Source organism: Sturnus vulgaris, chromosome 13 (assembly GCF_052056855.1).
Source record: "Sturnus vulgaris isolate bStuVul1 chromosome 13, bStuVul1.hap1, whole genome shotgun sequence".
In the NCBI taxonomy this organism is placed as follows: Eukaryota; Metazoa; Chordata; class Aves; order Passeriformes; family Sturnidae; genus Sturnus; species Sturnus vulgaris.
In genome coordinates, this window is record NC_142255.1 from 11,899,025 (window position 1) to 11,926,728 (window position 27,704).

Consider the following 27,704-nt stretch of genomic DNA (forward strand, 5'->3'; position numbering starts at 1 on the left):
TCAAAATAATTTTCTCTAGAAATTTACCTCCAGTCTTTAATTGCTGTTGGAAAGGGAAGAACTAGGCTGTACTTTGATCTGTAGTTAATAAACTTGATCTTGGTTTACACTTCCTTCAGTTATGGAAGATCAAAGGACAGTTAAAGCTGAGACCTTGGATTCTGCATGTGTAATGTGATGTTATTTTGTGTTTGGTGTTGGAGGCAGTGCTGTTTCCCCAAGGCATTAAGCTGGGAAGAGGTGGCTGCTGTTGAGGCTCTGTGATAACCACTCTGTTCATGCTACAGAGGCCCAAACAGAATATATGTTCATACCTTATGAATTCTCTTATCCCAGTTAGTTGGCAAAGATCAAACAATAAACACAGCAGAAAACCAACTTGCATATTGCCCAATATTTTATTTTTATAAAATTTCTCTACAGCTATTGTAAAATCAATAGACAATCTGTAGTAATAGCAGTCAAAAATTAGTACATCCTTTTCCTAAAAAAAATCATGATGCAACGTGGCCCATGCTGACATGAATTAATTTACATATAGTACTAGACATGGCATCATTCATGAGGAACACGTGTTCCTTCTAATTAATCTTGAATGTTACACACACTGACTTGCCCAGGCAGGAACAGATTGAGAATTATTGTACATCTGTACAGTAAGAGATCAGAATACCACATTTATTCCAGTTTTCTAGTTTCCTGCATAGATGCATTTTACAAGTATTTCAGTTGCAATATTACTGTGGGCTTTTTAATTGCATGATTAAAATAGGATTTTAATCAGCAAGCTTTATTCCACAGACATTCTACTGGCTAATCATATGCAACATAACCATGTTTTTGGTGCATGGCTGTATGAGACGTGGATTTACTAAGTGAAAGATTCTATAAGAAACAATAAGGATGTGGGGGAATCAATGCATACGAAAATTAAATTGAGTTCCTAGATGATTGAGATGTATATACACACACATATATATACACACATATATATAGCTACCATCCTCTAGTTTAACTCAGTATGTGCACATCATCCTCAATTATTTTGGTTCTGCACATCCATATTTAAAGATTTTTTTAACATCTGTTTTTTAATATTTCCTGCATATATCATTTTGTCTTGTATGATGTGATTAAAAATGAGTTGGTTGGAGATGGCTGCTATACTAGATTATTAGAGGACAGGATCGAAAATACAATTTTACCACCTGTTCATATCTGTTTTTTCCTTTTTTAATTTCCCAGATTGCTGTACTTTGGTAGGAATTGCTTGTTTTCTTACCAAAAGCTGCAAAACTGATCTCGTTGGACTGTAAGCAGAGCACTGGAAGAATCTAAGAAACATCAGTGTAGGATTTGCTGGTTTACACAGTGCCAACAAAACGTGGCTTGTGGTGGGCTCAGCAACCCCAAGGTAGGAAAGGTTTGGCTGGAAAGGTTTGCCCAGGGAATCGTGGGCACTGTAGGCACAAACCAAGAGGCCAAGATCCAACCCTTGGCAAAGGTTCCACCGCAGATGCTGAATGGGCAGAAAGGCTTCTTTTGGTGCATTGCCACTGCTGAGCTGGCAGAGGGGAAAGACACCCAAAAATCAGCACTCCCTGCAGTGAGAGCTTCCTGTAGATCCGTGCTGAGCACACCCAGGATGCAGCATTTACTGTGGCCTCTTGTGGGGCTAATGGCACTGTGTATTATCTCTTCATGGAAGTAAAAATGTTGTGAGGGAAGTCAAAAGTTCCCATTTTTGTGTGTTTCATAAGGCAATGTAGGAACAGCTGTTACAAGGACAGAGAGAAATGTGGACCCTCTGGCTGAGAATAAAAGACTGGAACTTTGGGTTTTGCCAGTTCCAGCTTAATGACTGGTTTTGAAGCAGAATTGTTCCGGGGAAGGGCTGATAATATAAAAATATATCTGGTAGGTTGGTTTGTTTTTGCTGTAAATTTGTAGTAGGAAAAAAAGGAAAAAGAAATGTTAGCACTGCAGGACTGCTGGGAGTCAAATTTTCTGTCTCTTGACTATCTTAGCAATTTGAACAAATACTCTCTTCTGAATGTCTGGCATTCCAAATGATTGCTGAAGCTAATTTGTCTTGTCTTTTTCAAATTATTTTATTACTTTGTCTGATAAAGTGTATTCTTGTATTTGAAAATAGTAACATGCAATTTTTTATCATTAACTTTTTAATGACATTTTTTGCAGATTTACCTGGTGATTAGTGCCAAGAAAAATATATTTTTTTCAGCTCTTTTCCTGCAGTTGAGTGGTATCTCTCCTCTCCGGGTACTTTATGAGCTCAGGAGATTTTTATTGTTGTCTCAGAAGGTCTGGAAGGCAAAGATTAAATTTCACTAAGGTCTAATCAGATTTTCACAAAGTTGAGCTAGAAAATGAGGTTGCTTCTGTCTCCATTTTTGACTGGTTTGCTCTTTATTTTGTAAAATTGCATCTCTGACTTCCCTGCTCTGGTGATGGCGCAGGCAGTCACAACATTGCCTCCTCGAGAGAGGAAAGCTGCAGGGAGGGCTGCTGGGGAGCTCAGTGCACAGGCAGAGTTCTTGCTCCTGCTCTGGTATTTTTGTGGCACCTTTCCATGTCTGAACTGGAAGAGCAGGCAGTGGGAGTTCTTGATGCTGTTGCTGATTTTCCTGGTGTAACTCTGAATAGAGCCGGAGTCAGAGCAGAAGGGGAAGGTGAGCAGAGCTGTGTGATGTCTCTCCCTGAGCACAGGCAGGCTCAGCCCTGCTGGGGGAGTTTGTGCAGCCCTGCACCACGCAGTGCAGCTTCTCTGGGCTCTGCACATGCAGCACGACGAGGTCTGTGCTCTGGGAGAGTTCAGAGTGAGAGTCCAAAGCCCAAGACTTCACAGCACTGGTCAGAAGCTGCTGCTCTCCAGCTGGCACTTACCTACCTGTGTAGGGAACTAATTTTGTTGATTGCCCTCTAGAAATGCTTTATTTTCCTGTTTTCTTCAGTCCTACTCTTTGGAACTGAGATAACAGATAAGTGTGAGGTGCTGCTTTTCTGGTATCCATAGCACAACTCCTACCTCCTTCAACAGAGCTAAGTTTTCTCTCTTCCCTGTCCTTCTATTTTTCCACTTGTTTTTCTTGGGTTTCTCCCCTGCCTTCTGCTGAATGGTTTTTCCAATGCAGGCAGAAAAGGGGTGATGGTATGTCTTTTCTCAGGGTATTTATTAGGTGCAACGGTGATGAATAAAATGGTCACGGGAGCCAAATATGTAATAAATAAATTCTACTACACTTTTGACCAGCTGTTTAGGTACATGGGATTTTGGGTGGATGGATAAAAGGGATATGCAACAGGAGCAGAGGGTGGAGGTGGGAGAAGAAACCAGCATTTTTTTTCAAAGACTATTCTTGCCCTGCTGACTTAGGGGAAAAGTAAATCAATAGAATAAACTTGTGACTAAGTCTACAAATGTCCTTAAAAGCAATTATATCTAACCATAAGGAGGAAGAATTTAAAGATGTGTCATGTAATGCTGAGGCCAAAAGTCCACCTGTATGTTCTGTGCTAGTGCCCAGTACTGAATTATTTGCCCCCTTGATGTATGAGGGCCAAACTTTCATTACAGATTTTACACATTTAAACCCAATTAGCTTTTCTGGGATGATTTGTCACATCTGTGTTCTTGGGTACCAAGTGAGTCACCCAACAGGCTGCTTGTGATAGCTGTCCTGTCCAGGAGAGCTGTGTGCTGCCCTACAGCAGGCAAGCCTACGGGGGCACAGCTGCTGTGATCTGAGATCCTGTGTGCTCCTAACATCCCTCCTGCTTTCTGCTGAGTGTGTCCCTGGGAGCAGCTTGCATGGATAACTGACCTGCATCTTTGTTTGTTTCCATCCTCACTCTTCAAACACTGTAGAATTAAAACTATGAACAAACCCGCCTGGCAAACTTGGCAGATTCTCACTTTATTCATGAAGGCAGATCTAATGTTCCCTGACAAATTGTTCCAGAGAAACTGTCTTGTAAAATACAGGATCTGCCAGTTCCTTCATACCACACCATATTTCTATTAGGACACAGTGTTAATGGTTCACTGGAAAGTACAATGCTTGGTGCAGAGTGAATCTGAAATCATTTAGCATACTTGATTGTTAACTGAGCTAACTATCCTGTGAGTGCATTGGCTGCCATCTGTGCATTTACTTGACAGCCTTGGAGGGGGGATAATCTCGAGAGCTGGCACGGGTCCAGTTTGCCGCAGGTCTGCTTTCTAGTGTTTGTGTAGCAGATGTTGTGCCACATGCCCGAAGCTGCTGCCTGTAAGCTGCTGTGTGCTCAAATTTTTAATTTTGGGGGGTGTCTGACTGTCTTAGGCACAGGATCTGCATTTGTCTTAGCAGCTCTTTATAGAGTGCCTTTGTTACAAATGATAATCTGATGAAAGAACCGGAGCCAAAACCTTGAGACCTCTGTCACAGGATTTCTGATGGGTCCAGTGGACACTGGACTGGACTCTGACTTGCCAGTTGCTAATGTACTTTTTATCCTTTTAATGATGTGTATTTGGAAGTATGTCACTTCTAAAACACTTAGTATGGAATTAGGGAGCCCTCTGTTTTGCACTGTGCATTTAAGCCATTCAATAGTCCTTGTTTATCTAAGATGCTCCAAAACTGTTTATATACATAGATCCTTGCCTGTTATGCACAGGAAAACTAGAAGTTGCACTGAATTTTTCCTCCTCTGTCATCTTCCATAGATAATATTATTCTGCTGAAAGCCAGTTGATCCTAAATTAATGTAAATCAGCCAAGGTAAGGTGAAGCTTTAGGAACTGCTGTGTTTTTCAATTCCATGATTAAAATGCTTTGCTCTTCCTGTGCAGTTTGGTGGTTGTCAGCAGAGTAGCAGGAGGGAATTATCAACTTGCTGCAGCAATCCCTGCTGCTGCTGATAGGGAAGATTTCTTCTTCTCTCATTCCTTGCTTTTCATTAAAAAAAAAGCAAAAGGGGGGGAAAAAAGTCAATTGGGCAATGCAACATGATGGATTTCAGTGCATTTTCTACATGTCATCCATTTCAAGAGGTTTGCTATATGAAACTAGTAACTGCTGGGTTATCCACAGCATCTTTCTTCCATCCTGGTTTATATTTCCACTTGATCACTTTGTTTTGGACTGCCTGGACGAGTTCTGGGAGGATGACAAATGATGACTGTGCTTGTTCACCTCTAAAGCAACTGCCCATAGATTTGCTTCTGACTGTGTATGTAAATAAAATATAGTACAAGAGGCGACCTGTTTTATGTGTTAGGCATGGGAAAATTTCCAATCTCAGTAATTAATTTATCACCTTTCAGAGGAAAACTTGTAGGATGTTTTTTCAGCACGTGGCTTAATTTGCATTTGTACAGTGTCCATGCTCCTTTGAGCTTAAAACGTTTGGTTCAGAGTCTCTGCTTTTGAAAACATTAAAGGTGTATAAAATAAAAATGTGATTACAACACTCAATCTTCTTAATTAGTTTCTATTGTTCAGTCTGTTAAATGCCAATTGCCTGTCAGGGAAATGCATCCCATGTGCAGGGAACACTGCTGGAGTGCTACAGAAGTGACAGGTTTTGAATATCTTGAGTTTTGGGAAAGGCCTTCATAATATCTCTAACTAGAATACTGACTAGGTAGTTAATCATAATCTAGGATCTCAGGCTGAGAAATGCTCCTAGTTCATGCTGTGTGTGCAGACATCTGTTACTGAGCAACAAATGTCACTCTCTTTCCAGATGAGTTATTAGCAAATGTTAAAAAGACAGGTATGCAGTAAAAGTTTAATGCCTATGAAATGACCTGTGAGGCTGCAAATGCCTTAGCATATGGAATATAATTTTGAGTAATAAAGAGATGAGCATTCCAGAGTATTTATGATGATTTAAAAAAAAAATTAAAAAATACTGCTGCCATGTAAAAATGAATCAAAGAATTCAATTTACTGTTCCAACAATGCATGCTTTACAAATGTACATGTTATAGTTTATGGAGGCATTTAGCTGAAGAAGACAACAAATGTTTGCTGGGAAATACTATGAGGCAATGTATTTGTCTACAGCTGAAAATGTGCAGTTGCTTTCCTAAGGCTTGGAAGCAATCTTGCTAAAGCAGAACAAGAAACTTTTACAATATCAAGATGCCAGAAGAGAGTGGACAGAAAAACTCCATTTAAATAAGGTGAAGATATGACATTTATTGATCTTATATGATAAAGTACTTCACTTTTCTGTAAGTACCAGCATAAGAATAGAGTTAGAGCAAACTCTAGCTATCACAAGTATTTTATTTCCTATACAATGCAGAGTTAAAGTACATAAAAACAAGTATCAGCAGTATTTGTCTAAAATATAGACATTAAATTCCATAGTATTTGCATCAAGACAGCTTCTCCTGTTCTTACCTGTTAAATCCAGAGACAGATGTTGGCAGTTCTGATGCTCAAATGCTTGTGCCAGTGCTCCAGGATGCAGTAGCTCTCTTTGTGCTTGGTGTGCATTGGGATAGATAATGAATGAGACCTGATTAATCATGGTACAAGTAGTTTGGAAGACAGGCAATAAAAACAAACTTGAAAGTTTTTATAAATAAAGCTATGCAGAAGCCTTACTTTATCTTCCATCCGTCCTCCTAATACTAAAGTCAGGTACTCTCCCTCTCCCTTGTCTTTTCTCCATTGCTTAGCAACACTCATGGGTGAACTTTCTTAAAGCAGAGCTTTGTTCCCAGATGTGATTTCAGTAATATTTTGCAGGCTTAACAGTTCTGAGATGTGAAAATCGGCCCTCTTCCTCCCCACCACCATTAGCCTACTTCACTAAATAGTGTTTCTTGTTCTCTCCTGCACCGCAGGCATGTTTCAGTTTTTGTCTCCACTGTTTTGATCTAACCAAGAGAGTTGTAGAAAGAGGGGGGAGGTTCAAATAAAGCTTTAATTATGGAGGACATGCATACAATGTGCACAACGAAGCTGCATCTTGGGAACAGAATTGAAGTGTAAATGCAGAATGGTCAAGAAAAGAACTCTTATTTCTCTCAACTCTTTTAGATTTTTTTTGAAGTTGAGATTGAATAAATGGCATTTTTCATGCCAGCATTTATGTGCTGATTTGGTATGACCAACTGCATATTACCATATAGCCTTGAACAATCATTTTAAGTAGGGAAAAGCTACAGTAGCTAATTGCTTCCTACAGTTTTTCTCATCCTGGCAGTAGAGCGACGTATCAGCACTACCTAGAAATGTTCAGTTTGCCAGGCTAATCTGCATCTGTATTTAGTCCTGTTTCTGGAGGATAATCTGGTTTATCCATTCTGTTTCCTCTTGTTTTCCCTGGCTGCTGTTCTGTAGTTCACTACACTTTGAGTTATGGGTGGGTTTTGTGTGTGTTTTCTTCTGCAAGCCAGAAGATGTTAATGCATGTCTCTTTGATCTTGGAGACAAGCTAGATCACTCACCAAGGAGACTTGTGTTGAAATGCAAACATTCCCATTGAAGTCTCTCTCAATTTATGTGCAGAACACTGTTTATATGTAAAAGCTGGTGGTAAGTCTTCAAGGGTTCTATTGCTTCAACAGTGCCATAACCACCTTACTGATATTCCACTGAAAAGTTCCTGTGTTTTGAAATGGAAGACTTCCCAGGCATGGAAAACCTTGGAGCTCTTGCCAGGAAGAATGATCTTATGTGAAGTCTTTTATGTTTAGGTATCATGGATTTTGAGGCTGACACCTCAGCTGAATTATCAACCTTATGAAATCAATAATTTTGGAGGGGCTCTAGCCCAGAGGGGATGAAGTGCATGCTCGTGTATTCCCTCAGCTCTAAGACAGCTAATGAAATAAGCCACTTTTAAAAACATGTAAACTGCAGTGGCAAATCTGCTAGCATTTTTTTAGGATTCTGGGAAAAGGCTGCAGAATTTTTCTCTTAGAGAATTGTAATTAATCTGTAGTCTGCTTGATTTAATTTGTTTGGATAGAAATCAAATGAAATTCTGAGTTACTGAGCATTTTCTCAGTGTCTCTCATCACAGAGCTTTGCTGTAGGATCCTGTCCTTTCAACAGGAGGATGAATTAATAAAGGCCTATGTATCCGTACGTGAAGTATTTATAAAATAAGAGGATGCCTGAAAGCATTTATGACAAGAGTACTGAAGAACTTTGTATTTCTTTACTCTGGCTCCCATGTGCTAGCTAGTGTGTTCCTCCTGCTGCACCTTGTTTCTCCAAGGAACGTGTGCTATTCCCTTTATAATCTTTCATGGTAGCTTTGTGGGGTTTTTTTATTTAAGTGTTGGTTGTTAGGAGGAAAAGCCAGAAAAGGACAAGGATTGAGAAGGTGACTTGATTCTTTTGTCTGAGAAAAGCAAGAAAGCAAGACTTGTATCATTCTTAACATGTGAAATTGCTACAAATACTTTTTGATGGGTATGTTAGTTGTTTAAATGTGTGCCTAGGACTTGTTCCAGGCTGTGAGGTTCTTCAGCAGTGTTCTCCTTGTTACTACAGGTGGTGGTTCAAACATTTGCCAGGTGGTGTATTTGCACAGGATGTCTGCTATGGGGGTACCCTGGCAGTTCCATCTCGTTCCCTATATTTTCTTTTATCCCCAAGTTTTTCTGTTGCTGCCAGAATATTTCTTTTTTTAGTGCAGTTCTCTGTATTGCATCCCTAAGGCAAGGTGCTCTTCTCCCCCAAATCATCACCACCTTCCCATGCCCACCCACCAAAAAGAAAGACACAAAAAATCCCCAAATCTTGAGGGATGCATTTTCAAACGGCATAATAAATCAGCAGACCCATTTCTTGGTGTAATATGAGTGTGATTGTTACTAGTGCAAAATGCTCACTTCCTCAGAAAGTGCAGAAAAGTGCAAAGTCCTGGTAGTTCTGTGTGCTGTACTTGTCTTGTGTATTGAGGCATTTTGATGGCACTGCAGAACTGAGTTCACTTTTCCTATCCCTTTGTCTTAGAATATGTAGTTAGACGCCAGAGGTGATAGCCTCTGAATGAAGAAAAATTATGAATTTTTTAAATACAATATAATTGTACAATGTTTCCTGATCAATGAATGTGCAATAGGACAGCAGAATGTCCCAGCCTGTTTCTCCTGTCATCCCTTAAGCTGCTTTTTCAAGAGTTAATTGAAAACTCAAGATACCACTTGCTATGTTTTTGTACTATTGTCTAGATTTGGTCTAACAGTGATGGATAAGTAAAATAGTTGCTCTATGTCTCACACTCTTTTGGTAGAATGGCTTTCAAAGGGAGATGTTAAAATGTCCTCGGATTACAGTGCCCTCTAATCTACCTAAAGTGCTGTAGGAGTTACAATGTTTGTGTATGAAACCTCATAAAGCTAAAGAGACCTGTTCATTGCTTGGGTGCTGTCATTGCTGCTGATGCTTTGAAAGTGAAAATCACTATTACTGTTGTTGGTTTTAAAAATTTTTGCAGTAGGTACTGATTTAACTTTTAGCCAAAATATGTTAGGAGTTGCACAGCTGGGCTCACGTGAATTAAGAGAAGAACATTTTACCAAACATCTGCCCAGCAACCAATTGTTACTTGCTTGAAAGCAAGATAAAGGGGTTGGGGTGTTGCTGGAACCAGTTCTCCCATGTCACAGCCTGGTGTAACACCACAAGTTCACCAGCTGCCTTGCACCGTTAGGTAGGATGAGGCACAGGGGAGGTGATGAGGCTGAAGATAAAACAATTAAGTTATGCTTTTCATGTTCAAAGCACTTTAAACACAGTATCAAATTAATCTGCACCACAGTCTGATTAAATATTCCAAGTGGTTCTCCAGCTTGGTTGCTGTCATTATCAGCACTTCCCAGGTGATGGGATACTTTGCCTTTACTCTTTAAATTCCTGCTGCACTTTGTCAAAATCCTGCTGACTTTGCCATTCTGGCAGAAATCCTGAAAAACACCTCTTTTATTTGGAATAAAATTAAATACTTTGAGCATGTGTGGAAAACCAGGGCTGGAAAAGTAAATGGGGAAACCTGAGTACTGTTGTCTGAGTGAAACCTTGAGGATGGCAGTAGAGTATCCCTTGTATCCATTTTGTTATTTGTACTAAAGGCCTGGACTAAGTTGATTATTGTAAACCAAGACTATTCAGCTTTTTAGGAAAGGATCCTAAACACCTGGACTGTAAATTATGGTTGTCATACCAGGTGTTTGCAGAATGTGTGTGTGTGTGTGTCCCATATCACCTTATCCCTGCCCCCTTAATGTTTTTTTTCTTTTGGTATGAAAAATTGTTCTGTGAATTTGAAAATTGGTTTGAAAGGCCAAAGACATTGGCTTGGTTTGTTTGGTTTATTTTCTTTTCCTCCAGAGAAGGCATTATGCATCTGGAGCATTTTGCTACACATGGGGCTGTCATGTTGTTAACTTTCCAAATCTCTGACTTCAGTATGTTTCATATTTTTCCTTATCTCTGTTGTTGGACTTTACGGGAGAAAGCTTGTAATGTTTGTGTGCAGCTGAGGACAGAGGGTGGACTTGGATTGACCACAGGCTTAAATTCTGTTCAGTTTTAAATAATTTGTAATAATTGCAAAGCAGAAGTGCTCTTAGACATCAGCATTGGTACTGCATTTAAAAAGTCTCCTGGATGGATCTAAGTGGGAAATGTCACCTTGCTTTTGCAGGCAGCTATAGGTAAAGGCAGGCGAGGACATTGATCCTCACTGTGCTTTAAAACTGAAGAACGTGTGGTGTGACACGTGAAACACTTCAGTATGCTTCTGTGATTCACTGCAGAGAAAACTTTTAAACCCTTTTTCGATGGAGCTTTTGTGCGTTGTTTAAGCACCCCTGCTTGGTGGCTGCGTGGCTCCGTCGGTGCCGGGCTGGCAGCGCTGGTACAGCCCTCCTGTGGCTCCGCCGGTGCCTGCAGCTTCCCAGGCACGTCCTGGGAATGGCACTCCGGGTGTCCTGGGCACAGCCCTGCTCAGATGGCACCCCGAAACACCCAGTGACAAAGGTACTGCAGAACTGGGGTCATGCCCCTGTTAGGAAGTTAGTGTAGATAAATTCTGCACTGCCTTTGGGTGTGCTTTGCTCGTGCTTCTGTTACCCTTAACCTTGTAGCTCTAAGGAGGCAGGCAGAGAAAAGTGACACTAAAAACTCGGGCAACAATTCGGGTTCCAATCCTACAAGCTCTTAGGAACTTGCCAAACTTTATTTGTAGACAGTTGTATTTATCCTATTCTCCAAACTAGATTTTGTGTCTAAGAATCCCTAAAAATGGGGGCTTGAAGGGATGTTCTGATGTAATAGGTGGTTTTGTCAGCCTTCAGTAGGCACAAGAGTTAAACTTAAACAGGTGAGAGTTTTTTTCCTAAAATGGTTGCTTTAATAAGGACATATTGTCTCATCAATTTTTAAGCTAAACTCCCTATAGAAATCAAAGAAGTGCTCTGCTGAAAAATCAATTGTACAGTCTGACCCATAGCTATTGCCTGTCAAATGAGACTGAGCTGTTCTCTTTGTAATATGGCCTCCATCACCCTCTTTTTCTAAATTGTTTTGTATTTTTTATATAAAAGCAATGCCTGTGAATCTCTTTGGAACATGCACTGAGCCATCTGATGACTGAAACTGCTTCATTTCCTTTGGCTGTGGAGGATAAGTTAGCTCCCTGTGAAGCTTTACCTCCTGCAGACATCAGACTAGTATGTGAAATATTTAACATTTTAATTGTGTGAGGCTTCATTGAAAAACCTTATTTTCCTTGCTATGTGTCATTTAGAGAGGCAGTGCTGAACTACTGCTGAAAATGGGAGCCCTGGCAGACAAGGGAGTATGGTGCTTGTTTAACAAAGAACAGCATGCAGACTCCATAATGCTTAAGGCTATATAATTCCATTTTCTTCTGTAGATTCTGTTTCATTGCTTTAGTGTCTGCAATACACATGATTTTAGTTTTCAAGAAAAAAATTCAAAGCCTGCCTAGTGCAATGTCATATGCATTTTGCATAATAGATATTTATTTTTTATAACATAAATATGATATACAAAGCATATAGAACTCTTTACCCCTCCTCAAACCCTAAAATACTAAACTCCATCAGTTTCCATGTTTCATGCTATCACTATTTGTATTAGAAAAAGTATATTTTCAAGGGTTTGATAGTGGTTTTTTAAAAATTTCTAATCCAGAGAAAAATTATCTGTCCACACAAAACCTGCTATGAATTCAATAGCTGATCTTTTTTATGACAGAGTGAAAAAAATGCATCCTCCAGACAAAATCATTCATTTTTGCTTAATCACCATATGGGGAAAATTTGACTCTTTCAGATGGGTGAAAAATGACCTTTCATGGCAAATGTGCTGCTTGTACCCCACCCTCTCTTTCAGTCACAAAAAGATTGTTGGAAAAGATCTTTACTCTTTGTATAAATTAAATTTTGCATTTCTCCATCTAATAGCTTGTCAGGCGTCCCAAGACCATTCATCCCTATGGAAATCTACAATAGCTTAATTATCCAAAAATGTGGATTCATGGGAATTTTTGCCTTGTAATTGACTCTCTATGCCAACCTTCCAGCCCTCTGAGTCCCCCAGTCTATGGTTGGGTTCTCATTCTTTCCAGGCACCATTGTGTACTACAGTTCTGTGTTTTAGGCAAATAAACCCTGGTATGTTGAGTGTGAAATTAGCACATGGCTTCTCTATCCTAAATCCAAAATATTTCTGTAAATTCTCATTTTTTTCACCCCTGGGACCTACACTGCAGTTTCCAGCTTCAGCAGTAATTAGAAGAAATATCAAAAATCTGGGTAAGACTCCTGGTATTTCTCACCTGGATGGAATGCTAAGCATGGGGTTGAGACTGACAGGTGGTATTTCTATGTTAGCCCCAATTTTAGATTCATGTGGTTTTGTATATAGCTCAAATAAGGCCCTTTGTGAATTTAACTTGAAGCTCTTCTGAGATTCAACCATCATCACTAATTCCCTTTCATACTTAGACATGCTTATAATTCATTTTGTATCCTGTACACTTTATAAGTGCAAGCCTCTTAACTCATTCTGACTAGGTAGAAATTATGGGGTAAAAATAAACTTTACCTGTGTTCCAGCAAGAATAATGATAGAACATTTATGAATGAAAATGTCAGCATATATCCATCAATAATAGGAATTTTCTCCAGTGATGACTTGTGCATAGCTGCAAACTATATAAAAAAATATATGTAAGGTCCACAGCTAAGGTAGAATGTGCTAGAAAATACTCCAAGTTCAAAAATGCTTTGTACAGTGTTTTGGTACAGATTGGGCCAACCTGCTTGGTGTGATCACTTCAAAATAAATTTTTTACTCCTTTCCTAGGGAAGTTGAGATGTCAATAACTATGTTCCTTTCTAGTCAAATAACCCCAAATATACTTCTTTTTTCCTGCTGTAAATAGTCTTTGAGGCTGGCTATAGGTAAACTCAGTGGCATGTGGAAAAGAATAATTCTCTTCTGCAAAAATCCAGTTATGTTCCCTCTGACTTGGTTAAACTAAGAGGAATCAAGCATCCAAGTAAATTGGAATCTTAAAGCAGTCCATGAGGTGTGGCAAATGCAGATGTCTAGATAGAAGAATAGTTAAATATCTACAGGTGAGGGTGGTGGTTTTTCTGGTTGCTTTGTTTGTTTGTATTGGTTTGTTTTTTTTTCATGGAAAAGGAATATTCAGAAAACACCAAGGAATGTTAATACTCCCCGAAAAGGAAAGACCTCAGGTGCAGTCCATGCAGCAAAATTCTTGTCAGTGTAGTCAAAACACACCAGAATACTCTTGTTATAGCCTCCTACACTGTTTATAAGAGCTCTGTTATCCATCAGTGCACAGCTTCACCTGCCCTCCCCTGGAGCTGGACATAACTTGCACAGACGCTGTCACATCCCTTTGTGCTGAAGGATGAATCACCAGAGCTGTGGCCCTGGGTGGGAACCCGAGGACACTGCACCTTCCTGTCTGGCTGAGGATGTGCAGGGGCTGAGATGCACCTTGGGCACCTCTCTCCTGCTAAAAGGACCCATGTGGGGGTTTTAATTTCTTTGTCTATTTAAGAAAGTGGAGAGCAACCTGGGAGAAGCATTTTAATTACTTGAAGAATTTAAAAGGGTTTTGTGTGAAACAGGACATAGCAAGAAAGGTTTTATCTACTTTCAGGTTGGTGTCCACTGCTGTTGTCATGTGGTAACTTTGTCCAAGCAGGTTCTGTGGACTGGGACTGCCAGCTCAGCTCCACTGAGGTAGTTTTTGGGCTAAATAATGAAATACTTGAACTGCAGTTTTCATAATCATGAGTTTTTTAATCCAACAAGTAGCTCAACCAGCACGAGTGGAAAGAAGCTGTTGGGCAGCAAGTGACCTTCCATGTCTTTGCTGTCACGTTGCCAAGCATAACCAAGATGTTCAGGAATGAACATGATGAAGATCAGGCTGACAATTATCCTTGTAGTGTTCAAGAGTTTCTCTTGTATTATTATTTCAGCGATTTATTTTTCTTCCCTCATCCTGAAAAGCATGCATCTTAGGAGAAAAGTCCTAGCCCTTTTGTAGGCTTTTAAGTCCTCTTCCTTGTGCTTTTGTGGTAATGTAACTATGGGGGCTGTCAAGCTGTGTACCAAGCTCTTATTCCTGGAGCAAGTTCTGCAAAGTTCTTCAAATTACCAGACAGTTCCAGTCATTCATAATGTGTCAGGCTTTATGCTGCGATTAGAGTGGCAACATAAAAATAAATTTTAAAAATTTAAAAATTAATTAAAAAATAAATTGTTTTTAAAACAATGAACTTTGAAATAGTTTGCAGATTTGAAGTGTTATTCTGTTCAAAGAAAACTAGTCAGGAGCCTGCCTGAGGTCCAGAAGTGTTTGGATGACACTTTCAGGTACACTGTTGGACTGTTGGGGTGCTCTGTGCAGGGCCAGGAGTTGGACTGGGTGATCCTGATGGGTCCTTTCAAGCTCAGCATATTCTAGGATTCTTACTTCACTTTCTGGTCATCAGTAGTTCAATAACTTATTTTCATCCAGTTCAGTGTCTGTATTTTGGTCTTGGCCTTGCAAATGGTCCTGGGGTTACTGCTGCTTTTGTTAATCTCTTCTACCATGAAACTCTATATACTGGTGATCTTTGGTTGATAAAATATTTTTGTAGTCCAAGATGACTGATGGGATCCAGCTTGCATTTTGGTTGAGCACTTGAGTTTAGAGTAGAGTCTGGTTTCAGCAGCTGAAGGGGCAGAATGTACATTGCAGTCAGTAGAAGCTGATGGGCTTGGAACTTCTGAAAATTAGGCAGCTCCTTATAATTTTACATCTCTACTTTAGTGACTTGTCAGATGTGCTCGAGTTTAAGAAGTCTTGGTTGAACTTTTTCAAATAAGTTATCTCTGTGTGAAAAGATTGCAACAAGTTAGGGGAATGGGATACAGTAATCCCATGAACGGAGATATTATTGTTACTAATAAACAAATACATTGGCCAAGCACCTTTGGGTAAAGAAAGTTGGCAGGGCTGAAATAGATGTAAAGATTAACCTTTTGCACAATGTGGTTAGAGGTGAAATACCTGTAGAAGCATATCAGGATAACAAAGCATTGATGATAAACCTGGAGAGAACACAGCATTTTATAGGGAAACCACCTTCCTGGTTTGGAGGACATGGAAGGAAAAAGAAAAACAGGACAGGAAGTGAGACTCAAAAGGAAAAAAAACATTTGTGGAACTGAAAGAATTAATACCAAGAATTTAAGTATCTGATTTTAAAAAAAACTAACCAACCCTCTTTTCTCTCACTGCTTAGTGGTTTTCTGCTTTGTTTGAAATACTCTGTGATAGCATCGTTGAATACTATGAAAGGTTTGTGTGTAGTAACCAGCCAGCTTATGGGATTTCCAGAATGACTGGAAGTAATCTTCCAGCAGAGGTATAAATATCCAGGTTATATGAGGTGCCTTATCAGCCATCGCTGGTGAGGAGGTTCACACTGTGTAGCCCACAGGAACGAGCCCCAGTGCCTTGCCTTGCCAGAACCTTCCAGAGTGTGAACTCTGCAGTTGTGTATCAATAATCGTGCAGCATCCCCACCTTCCAGTGAGGAAATGATTTGATTTGTGATTGACAAGTGTTGTAACAGCAATAACTGGAACAGGAGCTCAGAAGAGTTTATGCATATATGTATACACTTCAAACATGCAAATCAAAGAATAATTATCCTAACACTTTGGAAACAGAAGAAAGAGCTCCATACAACACATTAATGCACATGTTTCAGCAAGATGTGTAAAACATCTGCAATTATGAATGAATGGACTCGTTATTCTACCATGTGCTCACTGTGCTGTACAGAAAGTAAAAATAAATCTTTGAGACACTGCTATCGTTTCCTTTCTTGTCAAGAATTTACATCTGGAATCCTCATGGGATCTTTCAGAATACCCAGCAATGTAAAATGATCTGCCTGACTAATACAACTATTACATTACACTGGTCATGCTTTCTTATGGTTTAATTGTTGTAGCCTCTGAAATGTTACCCACTGGAATGGGGAGATACTGATCTCTGTCAGGTGACAGATATTAACCTTTTGTTAACTTGTCTTCTAAAGAAAGTCTTTGCTTTTAAAGTAATGAGGCTTCTGTTACCAAAGACCTCAATGTGAAGTATTTCTGCCTTTTTGGTTTTTAGCTAACAAATTATACAGATTTATGGTTTTGCATATTAAATACTCCTGAAAAAACTTCAAGGTGTTATGTTATTTTACAGATCTGCTACCTTTTCATCTTGAAATCCTGTTTAACTTTGAGCCACATGGATAATCCTGAAATAGCTTTCTCTCTTCCTGTCAGACACATGCTTTCATTCTGCAGAAAGCAGCAGGAGGCCTTTTGCTTGTTTGGAGTAGTGCTCATAAATATAAAATCGAATTGTACACTGGAGTTTCAGAATGAAGGGTGAATGTTAATAGATCACACACAAATTGGTTTCTGGAAGCAAGAGAACCCATAGCATGAGGTCTGCCAGTTGCCAGGCAAAGTGCTGTACCATGGTGTAAAGCTATTTTGGCAATGTAGATGTTTCATGTAAGTGTAGTACTAAGAAAAAGTTTCCAAAGTGCTTGATGACAAATTGGTGGGTAGGTTCTTCCACAGAATGGAGGGGTTATCTTGAGATTTAAGACTGTAATGCTTATTTGTTCAGTACTTTGTATTGAGATCTCAGCAAGGGTTGGAATAATTCCTTCATGTTACTCAATCTGGTATGTGTTAAAAATAATACAATTCTCTCAGTATTGAGACTCGTGATATGCACAGTTACCAGGGGTTGAACTGTGAGTACTGATTTAAACTTGTGTTTTGGAAATCAAGATAAAGTTCATATACTGAAGGCAAATGACATCTTTTGTTGTTTCTCAGTTTGAAGAACTGTGCATGTTGAGCATTGTGGCAGAGACCCTATGAAGTCTACCAGATGACTATTAGTGCTCATAAAAAACATATTAGATGTTGTTTCCTTCATATTTTCAGCCTGAAAACTTCATTGTCTGTTAGTGAAAAGTCTGGTTTGAAAGTTAGTAGCATGTGCAAGTGTATGTGAAGAGCTTCTATGAGAAATAAGCTTTAATGCTAAAGATATGAAAAGAAGAAAGGAAGATATTGGAATGTTTTACAGCTAGCCTACCTGTTAGATTGTAGCAAAGGAATAGCCTTAGACCAAGATCAATTCAAGAGGACAGCAAGTCGGACTGTACATATTAACAGAGCCCCTCTGGTGGAAACAAGTCTCCAGAGGAAAGTACTACTTGGAAAATTTTCATCCTTTAACAAGATAAAAAGATAATTAGGAAGCGTTTCAAACTGGAATAAGATGACATGGGGAGCTGTGGTCATGCAGTGAGAAATTAAAGCCCAGAGAGAGAATTGTGCCCAAAGTCCACATTTTAATGAGAATTTTTCTGACATTTGGGAAGACATTCCCTACTTTCAGATTCTATGAAAGAGTTCTGATCAAACAGGACTTAGATGGGGTCTGTCCTGAAGAACAGTACATGTAGATCAGATTAGGCTGCTCCTTAGAAGAGCTCTAGAATTATCTTAATATGCATTTAGTTTTTGTAGAGCCTTTGTAATTTAGGTAAGAGGCCTTATTAAGGGTAATATACCTAATGAATGATGCCATAAACATGTTGATGTCAAATATAAATTCATCATAAACACAGATAAAGACCTTCTTTTCTTAAGGAAGGTCTCATTTAACCAGCTTATGCCTATGTAAAACTGTGTTGAAAGTCTTTAAAAACCAGAATATGATTGGAATTACTTTGCTGTGTGGTTTGCATATGTCTGAGATCTGATATGCTCCTTGAGTTGAACATACACCCACACTGCTTTTCCTGAGTTTACTTCTGATGTGTGCTTTTAATCCTGTTGTACTTGGTTATTCAGGAGGCCTAATAGATGATAGAGCTGGCATTCCTTACTATTTTGAAGTAATTATTTAAATCTTAAGAACAGCTTTCTTTTACAACTGCAATACACAACATCAAAGATGCCATGGTTTAGAATCTGAAAACACTTATGCACATTGTTAATGTTCATTGAAATATTTTGTTTATGCCCTTCAAATGTCTTTTTGCATATCATTTCACTAAGATGTGAGGTTTTTAAGCTTTTTAACAACATATTTTCATGATCTTGCCTTGGTGGCAAATGTTTAATAGTTTGAAAGTAAGAAGGTTTCTTCCAAAAATGTGGTAGGAGTTAAAAAATTAATAGTTCTATAGATGAAAGATCTTTTGGCATAATTTAATTTTGCGGTAGTTCAAAATAAACTCTGCAGTAATCTGTAGAGAAAGAAGAGAGCTATTCATGCAGGTCCATCTGAAAGAACAGTAGGATCAGCAAGACCTGTAAGTCTGAACTCCCTGAATCTCAGCAGGAAAAAGCATTCACCAAAGGCCTGACCTAATGTCTGCTAATTCAGTTAAAAGATTCCTGATAATTAAAATGTGTAACAGATGGTGGATACTGAGGAAAGGTGAAGGAAGCAAATATGACTGCAGGCCAGATTTGTGATCCCAAATGCTGAAACTGAGGATTGATCTGGCCTGTTTGCTGACACAGGGTGGATGTGTCTGACTGTGTTATGTGCACAACTGTCTCTGGCCACAACAGACACAGAAAACATGTATTTTGAGGGAATTTTTTGGCTTAGTTTGGAGCCTTTCCTTTGCCTTTAGTAGGGCAGAGAAGGAATAAACAAAGCTGAAATGATAAAGGCTGCATTAAAGAAGTGATGTGCTTTGTTAGAAGTAAGATTTAACTTTTGTTTGGTTAAAAGTGTTTGTTAGATTAAATGAAAAACCTTTTCCAGTCTCATAGATAATTGTGCATACCTGTGTGAGAGACTTAACAGGAGAATTGTCCTTTTCCAGCAATTAAATATTAACTTAAATTCAGATCTAAGTTCTAGCTCAGAAATCTGCTGAGCTGCGTCTTATGGCCCACTTTATTCACATCAGTTGCACCAAAACCCCAATGTTCTCTCAAGTAATTTCCTATGATGAGGTAAGGGGGAGAAACTGGAGTGAAATTTGGGCCCAGTGGGCCTGTGTCTAAGACAAAACAAGGAAATTGTGTTCCCAAAAGAGTCTAGCTTGCATAGTGCTAAAATTTCTGAAGTGGTTACAACACTTAAGGGGAGGAGAGCCTTCAGTGGCAAATCCCCTGTCAGTACCTGTGTCCTCATCCCAGTGGCCATTTCACCCCTGCAAGGTTTCTAAATGCAACAGCTGGCCTTGCATCTAATGTTACTTTATAATGTAGCTTCCCAGTTGGAAAGGGTGACTCTTGGAGAAGTACTTCATGAAAAGAAAGATATTTAATGCATGTACAAACCAGTCAAAAATCTCCCATGAAAATACCACCTAATGTCTTAAGTACAAGAATTCAACTGGAACACATTTATTCTGAAACAAAAACAAGCCAAGCCTATGTTTTCCTCCTTATGTGTATTTATAGCAGGTGCACTATGAAAGATTTCCTTGTGTATTTTTTTATCCTGGTTCTGTTCATTTTTGTGCTGTGGCATTAGAGCTGAACAGGTAATTTCAGTGTTGTGCTGTCTATGGATGAGATGGGCATCTATTTTGATTTCAGTGAGCCAGAAAAGGTGGTGTATTTGTTGGCAAATAAGCAATGTTTATGCATCTCTGTCACCCTTCAGACCAGGAAAAATGATGAAGTATGACTAACTAGAGACCACATAATATTCGGGGATTCTGTACTAGAATAGTTTGTGACTGTGACAGTCTCCCAGTTTTTGTTTTTTACCTGTGACTGAAGACTTTTTTCCTCCTGATTAATGAATCCACATTTAACTTGAAGCATTTGCCAGGGCTCCTGGGGAAGCTTTGTAATGTGTCTGGGAGCTCTTACTACTCTGGACACAAGGAACTGGTAACTTGCCTGGCACTAAAAATTAGTCTCTACTTGTGTTATCCAGGAGAGTTTCTTTAGGCAAGGAGAGCAATGCAGGGGAAGAAGAAAGGGGAGAATGTGGATAAATGTTGTAGCTTTACATATTAATGTGCTTCTAGTGCATTCATGATTGAGAAACGGGGAAACCCAGTTTATGAGCTGGTGTTTAATCAAGCCTAGCTCCATTCCTGTGCTTCACTCTTCATGAAGGTACAAATTATCCTGTGAAAAATTCAGGTCAGAAATGGAATGGTTTAGCTTTAAAATGTTAAATAACAGTATTAAATTCTCCTGTCTACTTCCGCCTTGCACAGGTGAACATAAAGTAGGACATTGGCCTTAATTTATGTACAATACAGACTAGACTGGAAAAAGAGGAGGCAGAGTTTCAATCTGTCTTGTGGCTTTTTTTTTCCTCCTTTTTCCTGGGGGAGTTTTTCTTCCACTGGTTGCAGAGGGATCCCAAAACAGTTGCTTCTTTCACTGCACTTTTTTTCGCAAGTGCATATCTGCCATTTTCCACTCTGTGAAATAACGTGTAGGAAAAAAATGGATCCTTGTTTTCCCTTAACTTTGGCTGTGATAAATATTAGTGTGCTATGTGCAACATTAGCAGCCTAAATGTGGAGGTGGCAGCTACCTCGAGTGCCTGTGGATCACCACTGTGTCTGTGTGGTGTAACACAAATATCTTCAGCATTAACTCTCTCTTCTGAATATGATGCAATCTCCTCCAGCAAAATGAAGGTGGGTGCAGAAAGTGAGATAATGAAAGAAGATGCCAAAAAAGTAAAGCAGAGCTGTGCTGAGCCAGCATATTAGACTAGAAATTCTAAAATGAAATCGTACTTCAAGATTTTTTTTTTTATCAGGGATGACTATAAAAGACAGAATTTTTTCGAAATGGTTATTGATGCTTATTGGGAGGATTCAATACTTAAAGGGGAGGACTCAGATTGCAGAGAAAATACTAGAAGGTCTTTCATAGTTCTTAAACTTATCAGCTTGCCTTATATTGTGAGGTAGAAATAAACCTTAGAATTCTTTGCTAAGGAATATTTTTTTTAATATCCTTTTCCAAAGTTTTTGGAAAGGAAATGGCAAAAAGCCTGGAGAAGTGGCTTGAAAACACAAAGGAAGTAAAAGACATAATGCTGAGGTTGAAGCAACAGAAAGGTTCAGAAAAATACAACAAATACTGAAATCTCTCAAGTGACTTACAAGTTAGAATCAAGAATTGCTTTGGATAAGTTGAATTAGTCACTCTCTCTGGAAATTTTGAATGCTGTAATCTTTTTATCATTGGCTTCTATGAAACCCACTGGGTGGAATATCAAACAAAAAGAACATTTTTTTCTGCAATGTTTTTAAAATCTTCATTATAAGATTAACAAACCATAGCAAAATAATCTGTATTCCAAACATGCCCTAACAATGGCGTAGCACTCTGAATATTCAATAAGTGAGTTGTCTCTTTAATAGTTATTATGCTTAGTATCAATGCCTGACAACTGCTGTCACTCCATCGAATTGTGCTAAATCCTCCTAAACAAGACACCCTTGCAATAAAGCTTGACTTGTAATCATTTTCTGGCAAGCACATCTTACAATTGTTATTATTCTAACTGCTTGCACTCACATACAGCATGAGGTGCCAATGTTTTCAGTTCCAAACATTAAAGATGTGGTGATAGAGAAGGTGAACCCTTATTAATTCTGAGAGATTTGGTTAATTGGGACACAATGTGAAGATTCTCAACAATAATAACAGATGATGGGGAATAAATAGGCATGGCAGGAGAGAGGCAATTTCTACTGTGAATTTCCCTTTGCTTCTGTTTAATTGCATTACATACTGTGGGAAGTATCTGGAATATGTGTCTTCTAGTTAATTTTTCTTGACTGCATCCATCTAGCTACTGCTCCTGGACATTTTAATGTTTGATAATATTCTATTTGCATATGACTACACATCAATAGCTGTCATTAGAACCAATTTACATATGTGATTTGCTTCTTGAAGTGTCAGTGTCTGAATTTTATCTAGAGACAGGAATAGGGTCAGCAAAGTTTAATTGTTTGTGTAATGCAATTGAAAAGGCTGGCAGGAATCTAGGGCAATTTTGGAACATCTGTCTTTAAGTCATCAAAAATAAAGCACATAACAGCTGTGATAACAGCAGGATTATGATTACATATACAGCATTCACCATCAGCTTGAACAAGGACTGGAAAACAAAAAGGAGGTAAAGAAATCAGTTCTTATAATAAAGAATTACAAGAATTTTTAATAGTTCTTTAGGGTTTTTTTACTTTTAAAAGTTTGTGTAAATACACAGACAGAAATACAAATAAAATCTTATTTTTTCCTTGCAGAAGCTTGTATTTATTCTTCAAAAGTAAAACTTGTGGCCCAATAGCACAGTAATGTAGCTAAACGTTGCTTCCCACTTACAATGTTGTTTGTCATGTTAGCAAATTCTGCTTTAAAATTTCAGCTACTTGGTCTTACTCATGATTTCTGCTTAAGGAACCATGAAACGTTTGTGACTCATTTTCTTTATAACATTAAATCATCTTTATCTGTTTCTCTATTATATCTTTGTTTATCTGTTATGAGTATAAGTATAGTGAAAACAATTCCTTTGGAAACAGTGAGGTCTATTATGCTCTTTTAAACATGGGCTTCTCTATTGTTCTTAATAATATTTAACTTTCTATTATTTTGTCTTGTTGGGTACTTGGGTTTCAGCTACTTTGTTATGTGAAAGTTGCCTGACTTGAGACTGACATTGTTTTTAGTGTATGAAATACTACCTAGCTCATACTATGGTCTCCTAAGAAGTACTTCAGTGAGATTTCCAAAAATCAAGTTAATTGTTTGCAATTTGAAATTGTTTCTTAATTTCAGGAATGATTGTAACATGTGAGGAAGTGTTAATTATTCATGTGATTAATTACTTTGTATCATTTCTGGCTAAGTTTGTAATTTGATGAAAGCTGAAAATATAAAAGTGTATAGTTACACACAGTTTAGAATTTTGCATCTGTAACTTTTGGCCATTCAGTTAAACTTGGCTGTATGACTTTATAGGCAGAACAGAAATACGTTTTATATTTTGTAGTCACCATATGAAAGAAAAAAATATATGGAGGAAAATGCATAGCTTCAGCATTCATTTGTGTCTTCTACTTGAACTAATTCATGAGGATTGGATACATGAGTAATGACACATCCAAAATTAAAACACTGTTTTTTTTTCTTCTGTCAGTATGAAAAGTCATTATGCTGCAGCAACACAGGGGAAACTACAGAATGCTTGTAAAAATATGCAGCCCAGAGCTGCTTTCTTGTCCGTAGATGATTGTTGGGCTAACAAATTCATTTCAGTATCAAGCCAGAAGTCTGCCAGCAGCTGAACTGTTGGGATGTTGTGTGGCTGTCTAACGCCACACTTGGCTTTGCAAGAGCAAAGTTTTTGTTTCTGAGATGTCTCAGCAGCTGCCCCATGTGGTATAAAGCAACTTGGAGCCTTGGAACCTGTCACTTATTTATTTCAGATACCCAAATCACTGCTTCATGTATAAGCAGGTTTTGGCACAGAAAAGCACCAACTGCAGAGAAGTATGTGCTTTATGCCAACTGGTTTTCTTTCCCCCCATAAGTGTCAGTGCACTAACTATCATGTCATAATCAGTGTTTAGGAGATGCACTATTGTTTTACTCCCTGCAGGCTCCATAGAGTGTTCTCTCAGATCTTTCATATGACCATAACATCTTCATTTACTGCAGCAAGTGCATGTAAAATTTCTGCAAGGAAAAAACCCCAAAAACCTGCTTTACTGATAGCCAATAAAAGTAATTATCTCATCAGTGTTCTTCAAAAGGTATTGAGGCAGTGTAGCTCTGACTCCTTGAAGGCTTTGGATTGGGAGGGCCCTAAAAGAACATCTAATTCAACCTTCCTGCCATGGGCAGGGCCACCTTTCACTAGACCAGGTTGCCCAAAGCTTCTGATTGAGAATGCTTGCAGGGGTGGAGACATCCACTCAATAGACAACCAGACAATGCTGTATCAGACAGTAAATATGGTAAGGCACTCTGAGACCCTCTCTTGGTTAATTTTGATTGCAGTGATGAAAATCTGTAGGTTTTTGACTGATCTGCCATATAACAGCCAGGAGTTGTTTTCTCACCTACCTAAAGACTGCTCTGATTCTGAACTACAGCAAAAAGACTAGTGCAACCCTCATTTTTGAAATGAAAATGAAACAGCATGTGGGAAGAAGTAAAGTATGCTCATGAATTTTGCCTGTAGATCTAACATCATGCCAGCCAATGCTGACATCAGCAACTTGCCTCCACAACATAAGGATGCTGCATGAGTTTATTTTTCCTTAATGATAATGGTTAACAGTTTGGGGAAAATGTCTGAGGGAAAGGCAAATTATTCGAACTTAGATTAGCCCCAGTTCAATTTTTTTCCCATAATGATCCACACAATTTATATTCATCTAACTATAGCAAATGTGCTTTTACTGAAGTAGAAATGGTAGTAAACTGCTCAGACTAGGAAGTACCTGGGATACAAAAAATGGAAAAAATCTATCACAAAGTCTTAGATGTAGCAGAATTTTTCTCACCTGCTGTCTTGAGATCTTTCTTGGATGTAAGGACTTCTGTGCAGCTAAAGCTGAAGATGTTCTGGAACACGAGAGGCAGACAACAGCTGACCTAGCACATCCTGCAAAGCCTGCTGTCAGTCTACAGTGACATGTCATGATACAAATAAAGACACAGAAAGAAGATAGGTTTTTGAAGCTTGAGCTGGAAAACTTTGGGAGCAGAAGGAAAAAATGCAGAAAATCCAAGTGTGTGCAGCTGGGGCCAAAGCAGAGTTCAGTCAGAGTTAGTAGAGGTGACTGGAGTGTAGCATGAGGGAAGGTAAGGACACTTTAGAGTCCTTATTTCTTCAGTAAGGACTGAAGTGAGTACTTAGAGTACTTACTGCTTCACTGGCAATGCCTCAGCAAGGAGGATGACTTTTTAAGAGGAAAAGATCTGCATTTCTTGCAAATCTAGTGCAATTTAGTCACTTCATCTCCCAAGTAAGAAACTGCAACTTCAGCTTGTTTCCCTGGTCTGTACCTCAGGATTCTGTGCCAGCTGGGATCACACAGCACTGAGGAGCTCTGCCTCAAAGCTGGTTTCTAAACTCTTCCTTCTTGCAGCGTGGCTCTGTGGAGACTGAGCACTAATGGCTGTTCCTAGGACCCAACAATGCTGAGGGTTTTGTTATGTTGATGTAATCAATATCTGTTCTGTTGGGGTTAAAATGTTGGGCACGTTCTGGTAATGCTTTCAAAATGGAAGCCTTTACTTTTTGTGGGGGTCTGCTGTACAAAGTGGTCAGAGAAACTGGATCACTCTACTTTTCCATGCTGACGTTTTGTCTTTAGCTAGAGTCAGACTTTGTAAAATAATGCCTTCATTTCTTTGTAAAGGATTTGAAAGTTATTTCTCTTCCACTTATCAAGCACATATGAATGGCAGATAATTAAATGATTTTTATTTTTATTTTGTAAGTCTTGGGAAAGGCTAGTGTAAGTCTTAAGTATCATTGACAGCTCTGTTCAAAACGCAGCAGTTTTGATTCAAATCAAGTCCCATAAAAGATGGACATGTTCTTGTCACAAGGATAAGACAATAGAATGAATAATTATTTTGCACATGAGACAGTTGCAGTCTTCTTTTCCTTGGAAAGAACAAGGAAAACACTTAAGGTGATACAGCTGCAGCTGGAGAGAATCTTATTGCTCAGGGGCCTGAAAGCATAGATGGGCTGTACAGGGTTTGGGTTTTTGCTTCTTTGTTTTTTTTCCTTAAAGTTTTAATCTTAGGAGGAAACGTATATCCTTTTAGAGAAGATAGTGCATCAAAGCAGTATAGTAGCTTTACATACTCAGATTGTTATATGTGACTTATTTGGCTTCCACAGAAAGATCAGAAGTTTTTAAATTGGCAGAGGTAACGTTGTTCTGTTTTATTAAACCATAAATGTGAGTGTGATGCTGGTGTCCTCGGGCTCCTGTTGTGCCAGCATAACTGTGAGCCTCAAGGCAGTCCAATGTACAAATTCATAGCAACACCAGAACCCAACATTACTTCAAAACAGACAATGTCAATTTTTGCTCTAAAATAGATATGATGGTGTGGTGACTTCAGCTGGCTGCCAGACCCAGTTGTTCTCTTGATCCACTTCCTCTGCAGGTCAGGAAGATAAAAGATGGACAAGCTCAAGGGTTGAGATGAAAGCAGTCTAATAAGAAAAGTAAAGGCTGCATAGAAAACCAAAGCAAAAAGAGGATATTTATTCTCCACTTCCTATCACCAGACAGATGTCTGGTCACTTCTTGGGAAGCAGGGCCCCAGTATGTGTAATGGTTGCTTTGGAAGACATGTGCCTTAACCACAAATTTCCCCACACTCCCACCCTTCAGATTTTTACTGCTGAGTGCAATATCATGTGCTAAAGAATATCTCTGCTCAGCCTGGGTCAGCTGCCCAAGTTCTGTGCCTTTGCATCCTCTTGCACTGAAACTGCTTGCTCACTTTGGGAAGAGAAGGTGAGGCTGGGGAGAGAGCCCTGCTGCTGTGTGAGCTGCTCAGCAATAGCCACAGCACTGGTGCATTATCAGTGTCATATTATCACAAATGCAAGAGCTGCCATGAGCAGAGTTAACTCCATCCCTGCCAGACCCATGGCTGATATTAAAAGAAAACTGCTGAATCTGAACATTCCTGCTAACCAGATTTCGTTTTCTCCTCCCTTCCTTGCATCTAATGTAATGTTACTGGTTTCCTTATAAATTCATCTATGATAATGTCCTGTGGCCCTGAGGAGAAAAGTGGGTCTAGAGGAAAAGAAGGCATGTCAGGAATCACACACTGCTTCCCTGTTCATGCTGACAGGGCTGCTTGGATGTGTTGCAAGTTTCTGCTGGAGCAGTTCTGAGATTATGGCAAGTTGTGGTTGTGAGCTAAACCCAATCCACAGTGAGACCAGCAAATCTTAACAGTGACTTTTCTTAGATATATTGGGCAGTAGTGCCTTGAAGTCAAAACACAGATACTCTGCTGGGACATGTAACTGGAAACAGAATGTGTGTGATGTGTTTGTAT

General features: G+C 39.0%; 2 long non-coding RNA genes across 6 annotated transcripts in view; one reads left to right on the plus strand and one right to left on the minus strand.

The window, feature by feature from the left end:
- The window catches only part of LOC148222245 (uncharacterized), a 233,191-nt gene that overhangs the window by 89,515 nt on the left and 115,972 nt on the right, over window positions 1–27,704 (plus strand). The gene's annotated exons all lie outside the window — the stretch shown is intronic.
- LOC148222246 (uncharacterized) lies at window positions 380–6,879 on the minus strand. Of its 5 annotated transcripts, none has more exons than XR_015806527.1 (3): window positions 6,627–6,879; window positions 6,420–6,503; window positions 380–4,954 (listed from the first exon to the last, which is right to left on the minus strand). It is a non-coding gene; the product is annotated as an uncharacterized LOC148222246 (long non-coding RNA). The 5 variants fall into 5 exon arrangements; XR_015806525.1 differs by having other exon boundaries at window positions 380–4,958; XR_015806528.1 differs by having other exon boundaries at window positions 380–1,936; window positions 2,209–4,958; window positions 6,420–6,873.